Source organism: Aotus nancymaae, unplaced genomic scaffold (assembly GCF_030222135.1).
Source record: "Aotus nancymaae isolate 86718 unplaced genomic scaffold, 86718_ANA_hifiasm-v0.15.2.pri h1tg000049l, whole genome shotgun sequence".
Lineage (NCBI taxonomy): Eukaryota > Metazoa > Chordata > Mammalia > Primates > Aotidae > Aotus > Aotus nancymaae.
The window spans coordinates 13748280-13762672 of NW_026988463.1; the positions used below are offsets into that span (position 1 = coordinate 13748280).

Below are 14393 nucleotides of genomic sequence, written 5' to 3' on the forward strand. Positions count from 1 at the left end.
TTGGCAATTCCTTCTGCTCGTGAACTATATGATCAGTCTACTTCATTAACACAGTGGCTTGGTTGGGCTTTCATCTCTTACCGTTTATCTCAGGCACATGGTCTATTGGTGAAGAGTCTGGGTTTCAGAGTCAGAAAGTTAAGACTGCATGGAAAGTAGTACCTTTGTCAGTGGGCTGGTGGGAGGCTGGACTGAAGCCATGAGTGGGAACAATGCCTGGCATGTGATAGGCACTCAGTCATTGTCATCGCCGTGAGTAATGGCGTTTCTTATATTCCCTTCCACTTGTGGGCTTCTTGGAGAGGTTCTCTGCCATTTATCTGATTGTATCCCAAGTATCTGCCTCAGTGCCTGATGACACATCATAGACACTCAAAACATACAGGCTTTTTGGAGACTGCGTTTAAAACTCAATGTCATTTAGGAGCTATTTGACCACCAGCAAGCTCCTGGACCTCAGCTTCCTTACCTGTACAGCAGGGGTGATGATATCTGTATTCCTGGGTTGCTTGGAGGATTAAACAAGATTATAAATTGCAGGGCCTATGAGGGACACTGGGGGTGGCAGTAATGGAGTGATGTCATGGCTGTTTTCCTTTATCCTCACTTGACACAGTGTTCAACTGCGTGGCACCGTGTCCCTTTTCCTGCAGGAAGTGAAAGTATAGGGGATAGCAAGGGGCTTTTTTTCTCTTTCTTTGACTCTCCAGCTCTTACACAGAATATTCCAAAAGCTTGCATGGAGAAGCAGCGACAGCCAAGGTGCCCTATGACAAAAAGTGGATATTTAATTGCATGATTTGCCTCAATAACGTGTTCTTCTTCTGCCTTTTGTTGCCATATGTTTTGCTCTGTTTTAGAGCAGCTATAGCTATCTCTCAAATTTATTTGGAAACAGGGTCTTTCCACCCAAATACTCTGACACCCTACTGTCTCCTGTAAATAATTACACAGTGTTTTAATCTGGCAACATATGTCAGTGTGCTAGAAGGTCTTGTCATCCTTTATTAAAAGGTTGCCATTAGAGGCCAGGTGTGGTGGTTGCCGTTTTCATTGCTTTCATCATCATCATCATCATCATCATTGTGCCTGTAATCTCAGCACTTTGGGAGACCGAGGCGGGCAGATCACTAAGGTGAGGAGTTCAAGGCCAGCCTGCTCAACATGGCGAAACCCCCGTCTCTACTAAAAATACAAAAACTTTGCTGGGTATGGTGGTGGGCGCCTATAACCCCAGCTACTCAGTAGGCTGAAGCAGAAGAATTGCTTGAACCCAGGAGGAGGAGGTTGCAATGAGCTGTTATCATGCCACTGCACTCCAGCCTGTGTGACAAGAGTGAAACTCCGTCTCGAATAAAAAAAAGGTTACCATTAGGACTGGTTTGGCAGATCGTCTGAAAGGCTTGAAGCCCATTGTGGATGCAAAGTGTTATTCACTAATAATACCTCGGCTGCTAAGGCCCTCAGCGCGCCGCCTAGGAAGAATTTGTGCAGGCACATGCACCCTTACATAACTTAGCAGTTTTCCCTTCGCAGTTTCCCCAGTGTGAATACAAGAGGTACAAACAGGATCTATGTGGAATATCTATGCCCAGGATCTGAGGCTCTGTCTGTAAAATACAAAGCATTCCAAGGGAAGCCAGTAGAGACATTCAATGTTGTGGGTTTTATTTTCCCTGTGTAAGTCAGATCCTCCTGTGCAGTTCTGGTAGGCTGACTGCATTGTATTAGGCCCTTGAAATGTGTAGTCATGCTTGCAGTTATGCTTTGGAATCTGTCTTCTTCCAAATTACACTGACCACCCAGCCTGGTCTGCCCAGGACTGTTCTGGTTTTAGCACCGAAGTGTCCCACATGCTGGGAAAACCCTCAGCCCGGACTAACTTAGTTGGTCACCCTCGAGGTGCTATATTACCCTGATTCTAGTTTGTGAAGATAAACATTTTTTTCAGGGGATTGAATCTAAATATTTTAGAAGTAAGATGTGGAAAATTGTTGACATACATTTAACATGAATATTTAACATTCTCTAGGGAAAAAAAAACACTTTTGGGAGAGCACCGTAGTTGTCTATAACTTTGATCTCAAGGGTCAAAATGGTATCCTGAACTTCCCTAGGGATGCTTAATTGCTTTATTTTGTCTGTTTTGTTACTTTGCTGGCTGGCTTTCCTGGCATGTGTCAAGGGCATCACTATCGGTTTTTATGTTTTTTTGTTTTTGTTTTTGTTTTTAATTTTTGAGACAAGGTCTTGCTCTGTTGCCCAGGCTAGGGTACAGTGGTAGAATCTTGGCTCACTGCAACCTCCACCTCCTGGGTTCAAGTGTTTCTTGTGACTCAGCCTCTTGAGTAGCTGGGATTACAGGTGTGCTCTACAATGCCTGTGCCATCACACCCAGCTAATTATTTTGTACTTTTAGTAGAGACCAGGTTTCACCATGTTGGCCAGGCAGGTGTTGAACTTCTGATCTTGAGTGATCCTCCCACCTCAGCCTCCCAGAGTGCTGGGATTACAGACATGAGCTACCGTGCCTGGCTCACTGTTCTTAAATGCATCTCTGCTGCCACCTCCCTAGAGCAGTTTGCATGGAACTGCTCACGTGAGATGCAGTGTTGTTGCAGATCAGTCTCATAATTTGCAGCATCTTGCACTTGTGAATTTCAGTTTGGGATTCCTGTTTAAGACCATAACTATCTACATCCACAGCTTCTCAGTATGGACAGCGTGTCCTTCCCAAATTGCTAGTCCCGTGGACATGTCATTGTATGCGTTTCAGCTGGCCCAGAGCTGAACCAACTTCCAATTCTTTGAGGCATGTTGCAGAGCGCCCCCACCACACCCCTGCCATGCACATTTCATATATACCACATAATGTGGATTTTACATCATGCTGTCCCAAACATATCTTCTAAATTTGCTGAATGTGTCTAGCTGTTTTCATATGATGAAGCAAATTAGTGAATTAATTTTGTTCTGTGGGTATTAGCCTTCGGGAGGGTATTTATATCTATTGCAAAAATGCCCTAATATCCTAACAAGTAGACACATAAAGATATGTATTGAGGCAGGATGTGGTGGCTCATGCCTGTAATCCTAGCATGCAGAGAGGCTGAGGTGGGAGGATTGCTTGTGGCCAGGTGTTCATACACCAGCCTGAGCCACATAGGGAGACCTCGTCTCTACAAAAAAATGCAAAAATTAGCCAGGAGTCGTGGTGTGCACCTGTAGTTCCAGCTACTCAGGAGCTGAGATGGGAGGATTGCTTGAGCCTGGGAGGTCGAGGCTGTGTGAGCTATGATCGTGCCACTGAACTGCAGCCTGGGTAACAGAGCAAGACCTTGTCTCAAAAAAACAAAAAAAGAGAGAGAGAAAAAGATGGATGTTGAAATGCTTGTGAAAAGGTCGCCCTAAGAGAATGTCAGTGATTAATTACATGAGCATCACTGGCGTAGTCGTCATAAAAATGATGCAGTTCCAAGGCCAGAAGAGACCCATTAGAGACCATTTGACCCCATTTTTGCAGCTTTATGTCCAGGAGGAAACTGCTCACCTTAGTCTTGAATATGCCACATTTGCCTGCAGCTTCCTGGGAGCAGATGTTTTACAGTGAATCTGATTTACCTTTTTCTGCTACACATTTTTTTTTCTTCTTTTTGGAGACAGAATCTCTGTGTCGTTCAGGCAGAAGTGCAGTAGTGCGGTCACGGCTCACTGCAGCTTCTAACTCTTGGGCTTAAGCCATCCTCCCACCTCAGCCTCCTGAATTTTTTTTTTTTTTTTGTAGAGACGGGTCTCACTATGTTACCCAGGCTGGCCTCGAACTCCTGGCTTCAGATGATCCTTCTGACTGGCCTCCCAAAGTGCTGAGATTACAGGTGTGAGCCACAGCACCTGCCTGTGCTACAGTTTAACATTTTCTTCAGTTGGGTCTATTGTGAGGCCAAAGAAAAGCTGGTGTTCTCCCTTTTGACCTCTGACTGTCGGCTGTGGAGAAGTTCCTGCGAAATTGGATTTTTATAAATACAATATGTAGGGAGACCTTAGAGGGACTCTGTAGTGAACGCTTTTGTAAGGTGAAGAATCTGCTTATAATGTGCACATGTCCCATTAATTTGTTAAATCAGATTTGTAGACATGGGTGTAGAAATTGGGCCCCCTTTCCCTCAGTGTATTGACTGTGAGTGCTTTTAGTGTGGGGGGCCCTTCTCACGGAGGGGAAAAGAGAGGCCCCCCTGTGTGTGTTTACCACAGCAGATCTGTGGCTAACAAGCAGTTACTGGTGAAATAAAGTTGCCTTGAACTAAGGGCTTCATCTGGTTTTTGGTTTGGCTTGAGAACACTCTGTCAAAATGATCTAGAGATGGAGCCAGTTTTAAAATCAATATTATTTCATCTGTCATCAAACAGAGCCTCTAAAACCTCAAGTGGGTGGGTTCAAAAGCCACATTGTACCCGAGTGTGCCCCTTCCATTACTGAGATGCAGTTTATGAACTGTCTCTCTGTTTTCTTCCACCTGAAAAAGCAGTGGTGTGCAAAGAAATAAAAAAGTCTGCGTGCAGAGCCTCAGAGGGCTGTCAACTGTAAAGGAGGACTACCAGGATCCCCATGAGACTGACTTTCTCATAATGAAATGACCGGGATCACCCTTTCAAGCAACCAGAGCTGTCATTCATTACCCAGCCTGTCGTTCTTACCCAGTTTCTCCCCAAGCCACACTGGAGGGCCAGCTTCATTTCCTCTTTTCCTGGATCAGTCACCAAATAGGATTGGATATCCTCAGAAGGCTACACTCTATGAAAGGGAGACATTAAAAGAAAATGGGAGTGGGCTCCCTGTGGAAAATAGGTTTTGTATTCACCTTAGGGGCAGAAGGGTGCGTGGACACGTGGATTCTGGGGAAGGGGGAGTTTTTGAATATATGAGGTGGCTGGGGTTGTTGAGACTTGGGAAGATTGAGAATCCAGGGGCAGAAAGGGCGGTCAGACCCGGGGGAGGAGAGGAGAGCCTAGGCACAGGGATCAGTGACCAGGAAAGGCAGCAATCAGGGACCAGGAAAGGCGGCGATCAGTGACTTTTGCCGTTTCTCGGACCACATGGCCTTCTGTTCTCTGCTGCTGCTTTTTTTTTTTTTTAATTTTTTAAATATGATTCAGTCTCTGTAGAGACTGCCAAAAATTGCCAACGCCAACTATATTTCAAGTTGTCATGGCGGGGTATTGGGAAAAGTTTTCAATTAGCAGTAATCGCGCCTCGGATAAACCTCATTGGCTACAATACTGCCACTGTGCAAAGCTGCTGCTGCTTTTTTTATTGTTATTGTTCCTTTGCCAAAGACCAGCTTTCTTGGTTTTGGTGCACACACGGGACTACCCCTGCCATGCCTTCATAGGATTTCACAGCTCAGCTCTTTAATGAGTTACACTGACATCAAAATATCAACAGCTGAGTAAAGGTGAATGGCTCAGCTGGGGACAGACATCTCCTGAGGCCAGGATGACACTGCAGAACAGCATCGTTGGGGGTTAGGATGTCAGCATACAAATTTGGGAGTGACACAGACATTCAGTCCATAGCAGCATGTAAAGACATCCAGTAATTTTTCAAAGAAATATTTTTTCACAATGAATAGAATAATAGGATAGTAAAAAAAAATTAGATCATAAATTCACACTATACCAAATTTGCAAAGGTTCAGACATACTGAATTTGCTTAACTAAACATCATTTTGTTATCCATCTTCAGCTTATAAATCTGAAACGCAAGAGAGTTTGGAGTTTATGACTACAGAGGCAGAAATAGATATATGTTATTAATACAGTAATATATTTATGTATTATATAATGTATGTTAATATATACTTGTATAATATATATTAATAAATAATACAGCTAGTATATTAATACATAATCTAATTAATACATTTATATATTATGTAATCTCTTACCAGAGATGAATTTTAATAGATAATTTCTACTAGATCCAAATGTTTTACTTTGTGGTTTTTTTTTTTTATCCTGGTGCAATTTTTGAAAGCACTTCATTTTTGGCATGTGTCTTAGTTTGTAAGATTTTATATATATAAATATATATAGTATATAATATAAATATATACATTATATAATATATAAACATATACATAATATATACTATTCTATAAATATATATACTTATATATATGTAAATTTTCATACCATTACATATTATCTTTCTTTTTATTCATTTGTTTACCTGCCAGGATAGCTTTCAAGTGACTGATTTTCAGAGTTTGATAAATTTGATCTACTCAGAGATGACACACATTGATTTATTCCTAACAATCTAAAGACAACTGTGGTTGGACAGAAGGCCGTTATAGAGAATTAAGTGAGGGCTGTCAAGATTAAACAAAGCTTCCTTTTTTCCTGGGGTAGAGTAATAGATTACATGAGAGTTTCTTATCAAGCATGACAACTCATTAAACCCCTAACAGAGATTCAGGTGCAAGTTTATGATATAAACTAACATCATTTAGGCTTTTTAAGAGCCAGAAGATGCTTTTCACACCAAAATCCAGTTACAGCCTGTGATTTTTTTAATAGACTTTCTTGAGAGCTTGTTTGGAGGTTCTAGCAGGGGAGTGCAGCTACTCGTATACCCTTGACCGAAGACCAGTCCTCCTCTATCAGGGATGGTCGTCCTCTTTGACCGAGCGCGCAGCTTCAGGAGGGATGCACATGGAGCAGTGAGGGAGGAAGGGGACACCCGCCTAGCCAGCCAGATCAGCCGAATCAACCCTGGTGATCATTGGGGTGACAGATGTCACAGCCAGATCACCCTCACATCCTTTAATAGACTTTCTTAAAGAAAGCGGGAGGCTTTTTATATTCAAACAGTACTTTAACCTCTGCTCTATTCTCATTGTGTTTAATTTTATAAACCAGAACTAGTTTTTATTATGAGAAAGCTTTAATCTTCAAAGCAAAGTTGTGCTTATATACTCAGTAATTTGGGGTAGAGTGGGAAGCGCTTGGACCCGGGGAGTCAGACAAAACTGGGTTTGAGTTCTGTGACTGTGGTGGCTCTAGGAAGCTTTCTTTTTACTTCATATTCAGAGCTGCCTAGCATAGATGTTTTTCATTTACGTTATCACTGAGTCCTCAAAATTTTACTGAGGATTAGGTATTGGGCTACAGTTTCTTTTTAACTTTTAAATGTTTCAGCTTCTTAGAAAAACTGAAAAGCATAAAAATACCAAAAATAGTCTAAAGATTAATAAAATGAGTACACATGTTTCTACCAGCCAGCTTTCAGAGGTAAAACATCATCAGTCCTGTTTAAGCCTTCTGTGTGCCAGTTTTAGTTAGGGATTTAGGGCATGTGACAAGAAAATGCCAGGAACAGTGGCATATGTTAAGAGTTTGTTTTTCTCTCAGGTAATGGGACGTTTGGAGGTAGGGGTTCCTAGGACCTGGGCTTTCTTAGCTTTTTGCTCCTTCATCTTTAGGGTATGGCCCTTGTCTTCATGCTTACAAAACGGCTGCAGAAACTGCAGCCATCACATCTGTATTCTATGAAGGAGGAAAGGCCAGTAGCAAAAGCGCTTTTCAAGGAGGTCTATCCAATGACTTTTGCGCTAGAGACCAGAATTGTACAGGAAAATGTAATGTATTTTCATCTTGTGGCTGGTTTGATCTTCTGATCACTAAAACTTTCTCCATATCAGCAATAAGGCTGTTTCACTTTTTTATCATGTGTGTGTTTACTGGAGTAGCACTCTTAATTTCCTTAAGAACACTCTGGTAGTGTTACTAGCAGAGAACACTTGCTGCCAACAAAAGGAAGGGTTATTAGATAGGAAGTTAGCAGCCTCTCCCTGAGAACATTCCTCTGCTTCCCTCCGGAGGTAAGTGTTGTTCTTAAGTAAGAGTTTTGGATTTTTTATTGTATCTCTTTACATTTTTATTACAGGAATACCTTATTTTATTGGGCTTCTCTTGATTGTAGTTTGCATATACTATGTTTTTTACGTACTGAAGTTTTGTGGCAACCATGCATCCAACATTAATTTTTCTTTTTTTTTTTTTTCTTTTTTTGAAACAGAGTCTTGCTCTGTCACCCAGGCTGGAGTGCGGTGGCATGATCTTAGCTCACTGCAACCTCCACCTCTCAAGTTCAAGGGATTCTCCTGCCTCAGCCTTCTGAGTAGCTGGTCCAGGCATGAGCCACGATGCCTGGCTAATTTTTGTATTTTCGGTAGAGACAGGATTTCACCATGTTGACCAGGCAGGTCTCGAACTCCTGACCTGAAGTGATCTGCCTGCCTCAGCCTCCCAAAGTGCTGGGATTATAGGCTTGAGCCACCGCACCCGGCCTCTGTTAGCGTCATTTTTTCAACAGCATGTTCTTACATTTTGGTAATTCTTGGAATATTTTGAACTTTTCCTTTTTTATTATATCTGTTATGGTGATCTGTGATCAGTGATCTTTGATGGTGTGATCATTCTGGGGCACCACAAACCATGTCCATTAAAGGCGGCGAATTTAATTGATAAATGTGTGTGTTCTGACTGCCCCACTCACTGGCCATTTCCCTGTCTCTCTCCCTTTTTTTGGGCCTCTGTATTCCTTGAATCACACTAATAATTAAATTAGGTCACTCAATAACTCTATACTAGCTTCTAAGTGTTAAGTGAAAGGAAGAGTCATACATCCTTTGCTCTAAATAAAAAGCTAGAAATGATTAAGCTTAGTGAGAAAGGCATACCGAAAACCGAGAGAGACTGAAAGCTAGGCTTCTTGTGCCGAACAGCCAAGTTGTGGTTGCAAAGAAAAAGTTCTTAAAGGAAATTAACAAGTGCTACTCCAGTAAACACACAAATGATAAGAAAGTGAAACAGCCTTATTGCTGATGTGAAGAAAGTTTTAGTGGTCAGGACAGGAGATCAAAGCCACAACATTCCCTTCAGCTTCACGAGGTTTAAGGAAAGAAACAATCTCCACCAGAAATGTGTAAAGTGAAGCAGCAGGTACCCAAGGAGAGGCTGCAGCAAGTTATCCAGAAGCTCTAGCCGAGAACGTTGAAGAACACTAAACAGCACCTTTATGCCACCTAGGACTTTCATAGCTGGAGAGAAGTCCATGCCTGGCTTCAAAGCTTCAGTGGACAGGCTGACTCTCTTGTTAGGAGCTGGTGACTTTAAGTTGAAGCCAGTGCCCTTGTGCCATTCTGAAAGTCCGATGGCCCTTCACAGTGATGCCAGATCTACTCTGTGCTCTGTAAATAAAACGGCGAAGTCCTGGCTGGCAGCACCTCTGTTTACAGCATGGTTTACTGAATATTTTAAGCTCACTGTTGAAACTTACTCCTCAGAAAGACTCTTTTTAAAATACTGCTGTTCGTTGGCAACATAGCTGGTCACTCAGGGTCTCTGATGGAGATGTACAAGGAGACAAATGTTTTTACATTGCTGACATTCATCCATTCTGCAGCCCATGGATCAAGGAGCCATTTCAACTCCATTCTGCAGCCCATGGATCAAAGAGCTGTTTCAACTTTCAAGTCTTATTATTTAAGAAATGCATTTCATAAAGCTGTACCTGCCATAGATTGTGATTCCTTGGATGAATCTGGGCAAAGTAAACTGAAAACCTTCTGAAAAGGATTCACCATTCTAGATGCCATTAAGAACATTTGGGATTCGGCCAGGCGCTGTGGCTCATGCCTGTAATCCCAGCACTTTGGGAACCTGAGGCAGGTGGATCATTTGAGGTCAGCGGTTTAAGACTAGCCCGGCCATGATGGTGAAATCCCCTGTCTCTACTAAGAATACAAAAATTAGCCAGGCATGGTGGCGGGTGCCTGTAGTCCCAGCTTCTTGGGAGGCTGAGGCAGGAGAATCACTGGAACCTGGGAGGTGGAGGTTGCAGGAGCTGAGACGGCACCACTGTACTCTAGCCTGCGCGCAGAGTGAGACTCCATCTCAAAAAAAAGAAAAGAACATTTGTGATTCATGGGAGGAGGTAAAAATATTAACATTAACAGGAGTTTGGAAGAAATTGATTCTTTTCTTTATGGATGACTTCAAGGTGTTCGAGACTTCGGTAGCAGACACAACTGCAGATGTGGTAGAAATAGCAAGATAACTGGAATTAAAAGTGGAGTCTAAAGATGTGACTGAATTGCAATCTTATGATCAAAACTTGAATAGATGAGGAGTTGCTTCTATGGATGAACAAAGAAAGTGGTTTTCTTGAGATGAAATCTACTCTTGGTGAAGGTGCTGTGAACATTGCTGAAATGACAACAAAGAATTTAGAATATTCCGTAAATTCATGTGATAATGCAATGGCAGGGTTTGAGAAAATTCATTGCAGTTTTGAAGGACATTCTGTAGGTGAAATGCTATCGAACAAAGCAGGTTCACATGCTACAGAGATCTCATAGAAGGAAGAGTCAGTTGATATGGACAACTTCATGATTGTCTTCTTTTAAGCTTAGTGAGCTTCAGTAGCTAGCGTCCTGGTCAGTCAGAGACCATGAATGTCAGGGCAGGACCCTCTACCAGCAAAAAGATTATGATTCACTGAAGGCTCACATGATTGCTAGCATTTTTTAGCACAAAAGTATTTTTAATTAAGGTTTTTTTTTTTTTTTTTTGAGACAGAGTCTCGCTCTCTCACCAGGCTGGAATGCAGTGGCACAATCTCAGCTCACTGCAACATCCACCTCCCGGGTTCAAGAGATTCTCCTGCCTCAGCCTCCTGAGTAGCTGGGACTACAAGCATCTGCCACCATGCCCAGCTAATTTTTTGTATTTTAGTAGAGACGGGATTTCACCAGTTTGGCCAGGTTGGTCTCGAACTCCTGACCTTGTGATTTGTTTTTAGACATAATGTTATTGCATACTTAATAGACTACAGCGTAGTGTAAATATAACTTTTATATGCACTGGGAAACCAAAGAATTTGTGTGACTTGCTTTATTGAGATACTTTATTGTCACGGTCTGGAACTGAACCTGCAATATCTCTGAGGTATGCTTTTAATATTTGTATGTGTTCCTCAGAAATACATAAGCTTATTTCACGTTTTTAAACTGCATTAAATGGCATCATATCCCAGATATTTTCTTTTACAGATTTATTTTCCTGTATGCTAGAGAGGCTTCTGTATTCATGTGGATCACTGTAGTTCATTTATTTTCATTGTTGGAGAGTATTGCAGTATACGACTCTACTACAATTTAGTTAACCATTGTGCTGTTGTTGGGCATATAGATTGTTTTCAGCCTTTTGCTACTACAATTATGCCACAATGACTCAGCTTTCTCCTCTGTTACTGTGCCCATATGCAAGAGATTCTGGAATAATCACTTCAGCATTCCAGGATATTGCTAGATTTTGTCTACGAAATGGTATATTAATTTGTACACCTAGCAAAAATGTGTGCAAATGTCCACTGGCCATTTCTTCACCGACACTTTCAGTTGTTGGACTTCTAATATATATTTTTTTGAGATGAAGTCTCACTCTGTTTCCCAGGCTAAAGTACAGTGGAGCGATCTCAGCTCACTGCAACCTCTGCCTCCCGGGTTCAAGTATTTCTCTGCCTCTGCCTCTGCCTCCCGAGTAGCTGGGATTACAGGCGCCCACCGCCATGCCCAACTATTGTATTTTTAGTAGAGACGGGGTTTTGCCATCTTGGTCAGGCTGGTCTTGAACTCCTGACTTCATGATCCGCCCACCTTAGCCTCCCAAAGTGCTGGGATTACAGGCATGAGCCACCACGCCTGCCCTGGACTTCCAATTTTGACCAGTCTCTTGGATGTGAAATGGGTACTGCGTGGTGTTCTTCTTTAAGCTTTATAGAGGTATAATTGGCATACATTTAAAAATGTACACACAGTGAGCAATTTTTAAACAGCTTTATTGGGGGATAATTACATACACAGAACAGCATGTTTAAAGTGTGCAATTAGTAAGTGTTGACATGTATATACCTGTGAAACTACAATCACAGTAAGTGCACACATCACATCCAAAGTTTCCTCTTTAAGCCAGACATGGTGGTTCTCGCTTATAATTCTAACACTATGGGAGGCCGAGGTGGGCAGATTGCCTGAGCCCAGGAGTTCAAGACCAGACAGGCAGCATGGGCCTGGAGTTTTCATTGTGTGTAGGTTTTTACACATTTAATTTATTTAATAGCTACAAGGCTATTCAGGTCATGTATTTTTTCTTGAGCGATTTTTCAGTATGATGTGCCTGTAGAGGGATTTTTTTTTAATATATGGAATGTGATTATTGATTTTTTTTGTTTTTTCTGAGTCAGGGTCTGCCTCTTTCATCCAGGCTGGAGTGCAGTGGTGCAATCACAGCTCACTACAGCATCAACCTCTCAAGCACAATCGATTCTCCCACCTTAGCCTCCTGAGTAGCTGGGACTACAGATGCCAGCCACTGTGCCTGGCTAATTTTTGTATTTTTGCAAAGAGGTGGGGTTTTGCCATGTTTCCAGGCTGGTCTGGTACTCCTGGGCTCAAGCAATCTGTGTACCTCATTCTCCCAAAGTACTGGGATTACAGGAGTGAGCCACCGTGCCCGGCCTTACTGATATTTCTGTTGGTAGAATTCAAACCTACCATGTTGCCGTTTATTTCCCTTTCTTCTTCGTCTTCCTTTTTTTTAGTTTTTCTGTTTTGGGGGTAAAATCTGAAACGCCTGCATTCTAAAAGAGCTGTAACACTGTTTCTCATTTTTATATATGTTATCTGTTCCCCCTTTTCCTCTTTTCCTGACTTCTTTTGGATTATTTTTCCTGATCCCACTTGAGTTCTGCTTGGCCCGTTAGCTATAACTCTTTGTTGTGGTATTTTCAAGGTTGCATTAGGGTGCACAGTATATACATCTTCAACTTTTCACAGTCCACCTGCCCGTGATATGACCCCACCTCACATATTACGTAAGACCCTTATAACAATAGCGTCTTCCAGTCCTCCTTTCCTGTCCTTCGTGCTATTGGTGTGGCATATTTTACTGCCACAAATACTAAAAACCCTGCCATATGCTGTCATGATTTTTTTTTCTTTTACAAAGAGAATTTCCTTTCAAAGAAATTTAAATAGTAAGAAGAAAAGGATTCTGTGTTTGCCCACATAGTTGCCATTTCTGGTGGGCTTCGTGCCTTTGTCTGGATCCAGAGCTGCATCTGTTACTGGTTTCCTCCTGCTTCAGCCTTCCTTTAACCCTTCTTTATGTAGCCAGCGCCAGGCTGCTGCTGATGTACTTCTGCAGAATGTCTGTGAAAGTTTTTATGTTACCTTTGTTTTCATGGACATCAATTTTTTTTTTTTTTTTTTGAGACAGAGTCTTGCTCTGTTGCCTAGGCTGGAGTGCAGTGGTGTGGTCTCAGCTCACTATAACCTCCACCTCCCAGGCTCAAGCAATTCTCCTGTTTCAGCCTCTTGAGTAACCGGGATTACAGGCGTGTGCCACAACACCCAACTAATTTTTGTATTTTTAGTAGAGACGAGGTTTTTCCATGTTGACTAGGCTGGTCTTGAACTCCTGACCTCAGGTGATCCATCCACCTCAGCCTCCCAAAATGTTGGGATGACAGGCATGAGCTACTGTGCCAGGCCAGGACATAGAATTATGGTTTGACAATTTTGATTTGTTTTGATTTTTCAGTTCTTAAATTTATTTTCTTCTGGCTTGTACTACTTCCAAGAAGAAACTGCTGCAATCTTTATCTTTGGTTTTAAGCAATTTGATTATAATATGCCTGGGTGTCATTTTCTTTATGTTTCTTTTATTTTTCATTTTAGGGATACGTATGAAGTTTTGTTACATAGGTAACTTGTACTATTGTTGTCACATATTTAACTTCCACAGTAATAGAGTTTTGTCATACATATTATTATATCACCCAGATATTCAGCTCAGCACCCAATGGTTATCTTTTCTGCTCCTCTCCCTGTTCCCACCCTCCCGCCTCAAGTAGACCCCAGTATCCGTTGTTTCCTTCTTTGCCCTCGTAAGTTCTTATCATTTAACTCCTACTTATAAGTGAGAACATGCAGTATTTGGTTTTCTGTTCCTGGGTTAGTTTGCTAAAGATAATAGTCTCCAGCTCCATGCATGTTCCTGCAAAAGACATGATCTTGTTTTTTTTTTTAACAGCTGCATAGTATTCCATGGTGTATATGGACCACATTTTCTTCATCCAGTCTGTCATTGATGGGCATTTAGATTGATTCCATGTATTTTCTATTGTGAACAGTACTGTAGTGCATGTTCACATCCATGTGTCTTTTTTTTTTTTTTTTTTTTTAAGATGGAGTCTTGCTCTATCACCCAGGCTGGAGTACAGTGGTGCCATCTTGGCTCACTGCAACCTCTGCCTCCTGGGTTC

General features: G+C 41.9%; 1 protein-coding gene and 1 non-coding gene across 3 annotated transcripts in view; one reads left to right on the forward strand and one right to left on the reverse strand.

The window, feature by feature from the left end:
- The window catches only part of CPPED1 (calcineurin like phosphoesterase domain containing 1), a 142723-nt gene that overhangs the window by 45045 nt on the left and 83285 nt on the right, over positions 1–14393 (forward strand). The window lies entirely within an intron of this gene.
- On the reverse strand, positions 5155–5295 carry LOC135269172 (U4 spliceosomal RNA). The gene has a single exon (XR_010337467.1). It is a non-coding gene; the product is annotated as a U4 spliceosomal RNA (small nuclear RNA).